The sequence below is a fragment of the Phascolarctos cinereus genome, unplaced genomic scaffold (assembly GCF_003287225.1).
Source record: "Phascolarctos cinereus isolate Bilbo 61053 unplaced genomic scaffold, phaCin_HiC Scaffold_726;HRSCAF=1367, whole genome shotgun sequence".
Lineage (NCBI taxonomy): Eukaryota > Metazoa > Chordata > Mammalia > Diprotodontia > Phascolarctidae > Phascolarctos > Phascolarctos cinereus.
In genome coordinates, this window is record NW_027556098.1 from 318,187,267 (window position 1) to 318,192,777 (window position 5,511).

Consider the following 5,511-nt stretch of genomic DNA (forward strand, 5'->3'; position numbering starts at 1 on the left):
TGTTTGCTCTTTTTTTCTTGTTTTGTTTTGTTTCTTCTTTCTTGTAGTTCTTCCTTTTGGTTCTAACTCTTCTTTACATCATGACTAATGTGAAAATATGTTTAATGGGAATGTATATGTAGAGCCTATATCAGATTGCATGCCATCTTGGGGAGGGAGGTGGGAAGGCAGAGATAGAACATTTAAAACTCAAAAGCCTATGGAAGTGATTATTGAAAACTAAAATAGTTATAACAGAAGTAGACTGCTAATTGTCAGACAAACTTTATAATCACTAATTAATAAAAGCTAATAATAATTAAAAGAAAGAAAATATTCACAGGCAGCCAACATAGGAGGAAGGTTTGATGTCCTGTCCCCTGTCTCAATACCAGAATGGAGACTGATTGAGAGACAGAATGTCAGGGAGCAGATAAAGTAGCAGCTAGCCAGCCAGTATGAGCCATTATCTACTGGGCCCATGGAGATAAGGCAAACACAGATATCTGTGATAGGAGATATTACATGATAAGGGTGTTAAAGGAAGGAAACAAGCATTTATTAAGCACCAACTATGTGCCAGGCACTGTGTTAAGCGCTTTACAAATATTATCTCATTTGATTCTCACAATAACCCTGGGAGGTAGGGGTGCTATTATTGTCCTTATTTTACAATCGGGGTAACAGGAGCAGAGATTAAATGACTTGCCCAGGGTCACATAGCTGGTAAATATCTAAAGCTGGATTTGAACTCAAGTCTTCCTGATTCCAAGCCATTTTCTTCTCCAACTCATTTTTATAGATGAGGAAACTGAGGCAAACAGGGTTAAGTGACTTGCCCCTCACACAGCTGTTAAATATCTGAGGCCAGATTTGAACTGAGCAGGATGAGTCTTCCTGACTCCAGACCTGGCACTCTAGCCACTGTACCTCTAAAGAGGGTCAAAGTGTTATGGGGGGCCATAGGTCATAATGGATCATAGATGTAGAGCTAGAAGGGATCTTAGAGGTCATCTAGTCCAACTCCATTTTACAGAAGAGGAAACTGAGGCCCAGAAAGGATGAGTAAGAAGTCGAAGGTTGTATCAATAGGAAAGGGACAGAGCTGGGTTTTAAACCCAGGTCTGATTTCAAATCCAGCACTGGTTGAGGCAAGAGTCATTCCTCTGAAACAGAGATCAGGAAAGGTTTCATGGAGCAGATGGCATTTCACAGACTCTCAGGAGTGGAGCAACTTCAGAGGCCACATCCAGCCAACCTGGCAGAAGCCCCCTCTGCCCCATCCCTGACAAGCTGTCGTCCAGCTTTTGCTTCTCTAGGAAGTGTCCAGAGGAAAGGGGCCAAGATGGCAAAGGGTCCCAAGACCATGCTGGTTGAGGATCAGTCTTACTCAAGAAACTGGGTGTGTTGAGTCTAGAGGAGAGAAGGTTTGGGGCGGGGGGAGGACACGATGGTCTTCCTTAAGCATTTGAAGGACTGCGTTGTAAAGAAAAGATTGGTTTCATCATGCTTGGTCTTGGAGGGTAGAACTAGAAACCATGGGAGGAAGTTGCAGAGTGGCCGATTTTGGATGAATGCAAAACAAAACAAAAACCCTTTCCTAACAATTAGAACTATCTAAAAGTAGAAGGAGCTGCCTGGGGAGATACTGAGTTCCCCTCACTAGAGGAAAGGTTAGATGATAATTTGTCAGGTATATAGTATATATTGACATACTAGATCCCTCTAGCCATGCTGCCTCCAACAGACTCTACTAGGGCCATCATTTCTATTCCCTTGGGCTCCGTCTTTAACTATCCTGGCCTTTGATAGGCCAGCTTCAGCCTTGTCTTTCTTGATTCAAGGTGTACACAGCATTTTCCAGCCATGCCACCCCATGTACCCCTTTATGTGTTGTCTTCCCCCTACTAGAATGCAAGGTCCTTGAGGGCAGAGACTGTCTTGCTTCCTTCTCTCTATCTCTCTCTCATCTATCTATCCCATCTTCTATCTATCCATCCTTCTATCTTCCCATCAATGTATCTACTTCTTCTGTATCTTCTATCTGTTCTTCCCTCTCTTTCCATGTTTGCATCTCATCCATCCTTCTTTTTATCTTTCCATCTTCTATCTATCCATCTATCTCTTCATCTTTCATCTCTCTATCCATCTATCCTTCTATCTCTCTCCTCATCTTTTTATCTATCTATTCATTTTATCTATCTATTCTCTATCCATTTGCTTTTCTTTCTATCCTCAGTGCTTAGCATAGCTCCTAGCACATAGTAGGTGCTTGTTCACTATCTGTCTGTATTGTTTAGATATGGGTTAGGGTACAAGGCCTCTGTAGTCAATTCTGATTACAAGATTTTGTGATTCTGGTGCAGAGCTCATGGCCTCCTAAGGCAGCTCATTGGACTTTTCGATAACTAACAGACGCTACTCTACCTCTTCCTTAGGGAGAGAGAGTACATTCTAAGCATGGAGAACATAGGTGTGTGCCTAGGTGTGGTCCAACAAACCCCAGTGTCTCAAAGATTTTTTTGGTTTTTGTCTCATTTTTAAAGTCAAGTTTAGCTGTTCATTTAAAAACATTAAGTTTAAGTTTTAGTTTTTTAGTCTGTTTGACTACTCAATCACAAACATTAATTTTTATTCATCAATGAGCACTCACCCTAAAAAAACCCTTAGTGTACATTATAATGAAATGTGATGATGATAATAGTGACAACAATAATAATAACTCACATTTATATGGCACTTTAAGGTTTATAAAGCCCTTTATATTTATTATCTCATTTTATTTTTCTAACAACCCTGGGAAGTAGGTACTATTATTATCCCCATTTTACAGATGAGGAAACTGAGGCTGAGAGGTTAAGTGACTTGTCCAGGGTCACACAACTTGTAAGAATCTGAGGCCAGATTTTTAACTCAGGTCTTCCTGACTCCAAGTCAAACTCTCTATTCAATGTACCACATCACTGCCTATGATAGGAAACCATGTGGATAAAAAGAAGAAAGCATGACAGCACAGGGGAAATCTGGGGGACAAGAAGGAGTCCCTTTTGGCTGGAGCATAGAGCGTGCATGGTAGGAAATAATGTAAGAAAAGGTTGGTAAGTTAGACGGCTTTCAAGTTGTGGGGAGCCTTGAATGCCAGGCAGAGTCATTCCTCTATAAAGAGTCACATGAAAAAGAATATTTATTTGAACCCACTGCCAGACATGGTGACTTAAGCAGATGCCTGTCTTGCTTGTCCTGCTGTGGTCTAGGTCTGACACTAATTGGAAGACCTGACCCAGCAACCTAAAAGTTGTGGGACCTTAAACAACTTACTTCCCCTGAGTTGTTTGGCTCTGAGTCTCAGTTTCTTCCATTGCAAAATGGGAATGATTATCTCTCTCATAGCATTGTTGGGCTCAGGTAAGACAACGTGCTTTGGAATCATGGAGTACTAAAGGAAAAGAAACTCTCACCACAATCTTCTTCTCATGGAGCCCAAGAGCCCTACATGAAATCATGTATCTCTGAAGTATGAATGGGTCCTAGCAAAGCCTCCAAGCCTCCAGCAGGGCAGTGCCACACAGGAAGACAGAGGGAGGAGGCATATTTCTCAGATCTTGCCAAGGATGCCCAAAAGCCTTGTCTAGGCTTTGGCAACTGGCTGTAGGATCAGGTGCCTTCCCACTGCTCCACACTGCCTCTCAAAAAAACAGCTGACCATATGTCTGCAGATTCAAGGCATGGGATCTCAGGCTCCCAGGATATAGCACTGGAAAGATCGAAGAGATCATTAAACACTCATTTTACAAGTAGGGAAACTGAGACCCAGGTTTTGGGGAAGTGACTTGCCCAAAGTCCTACAGGGTATGGGCAGCAGAGGCAAGATTCCAGTTCAAGGCTTCTGACTTCAAAGCCTTCACCCTTTCTACCACAGTGAGCTGCCTTCTGCTGCCATAGGTGCAGAGCTGATAGGTGAAGTGCTGATGGGGGGTAGAGGAGTAAGGGACTGACAAAGAAAAATCCTCTGGATTTTGCTTGGGAATCCTGGCATGGATGACTTCATTTTTTATTGAGCTCTTTATTGGTTGTGTGAAAACTGGCCTCTGTCACTGGCACAGACAGTCAATCCCAAACTGGTCATTTCCTCCAGAAATGCTGAATGTAAGCCCAAGCCAGTACTGCTGTCAGCAACTGACCTAGAAAAAAATCATCATCACAAAAATCACCCTCTTCCGAGTAAAATTGAAAAAGAATTGGGCCAGGAAGTACACTGTAATTTTAACTTCTCCATGGCTGTCTGCTCTGAAACCGCTGATGTCAATGATGTGGCTAACATCTGGAGGACAATTAATGGCCTTGTCTCTGGGCTACATCTTTCTTTAGCCTTCCACTCTGTCCTGGGCTAAGCCCGCTTCTTCACCATGAGCTGTCTCCTGAAAGGTCTCACTGGTCATGAACTGCAGCTGGAGAGGAGGTGTGGTCATGTTTCCATGCTTTGGATTCAGTTTGGCTCATCTGTTAAGCAAGGTCCAAAATATTTTTCTGAGGCTGACCTGGAAGGGCTTCAATGTTTTTCCTTTGAAAAATTGTGCTGTGGTTTTGAGCATCTACCCCAATTTCCTTTGGAAGTGGACTCCATCCAAATGAGGAGGGAGCTGCACTGACATTTGGTTTCCTCTGGTCTGTCTTCTCAAAAATAACAAAGTTAGCACTGGAAGGTAGAGGTCATCTCATCTTACCCCTTCATTTTACAAGAGGAAACTTAGGCCCAGAAAGGGGATTTTGCTCCAGTGGCTCCTAATTATCTCAAGGATCAAATATAAAATCCTTTGTTTGGCTTTTAAAGCCCTTTGGTAACCTGATCCCTTCCTCCCTTTCCAGTCTTCTTATACCTTACTCCTTCATGTACCCGGTGGTCCAGTGATCCTGGCCTCCTATCTGTTCCTCAAACAAGGCGCTCCATCTCCTGATTCTGAATATTTCCACCGGCTGTCCCCCATGCCTGAACTGCTCTCCCTCCTCGTGTCTGCCTCCTACCTTCCCTAGCTTCCTTCAAGTCTCAGCTAAAGTTTCACCTTCTGCATGAAGTCTTTTCCAGTCCTTAATCGTACAGCCTTGCCTTTGATGCTACTCCCAGTCTGTCTGGTCTGTATCTTCTTTGTACGTAGTTGATTACATGTTGTCTCTTCCTTGGACTGGTGAGCTTCCTGAGAGCAGGGACCATGTTTAACCTTTCTTTCAATCCCCAGCACTTAGCACAGTGTTTGACATAGTAGGAGCTTAATGGATGCCAGTTGAATGACTGATCTGCTCAAGACAGCGTGGCATAGTGGATGGAGAACTGGCCTTAGGTGTGGGATCAAGCTAGAAGGATGTGACATACTCTTTGTGTGACACTGGGTGACACACTGAACCTCTCTTTGCTCTAGGCAACTCTTGGAGACTCTAAGTTCCAGAGATGCTGACCTTCATTGATCAAGAGTTCCCTCAGCTAGGAATGAGGATGATGATAAGCCACTGGGAAAAGTTTCTTGGTGGATGAAGATG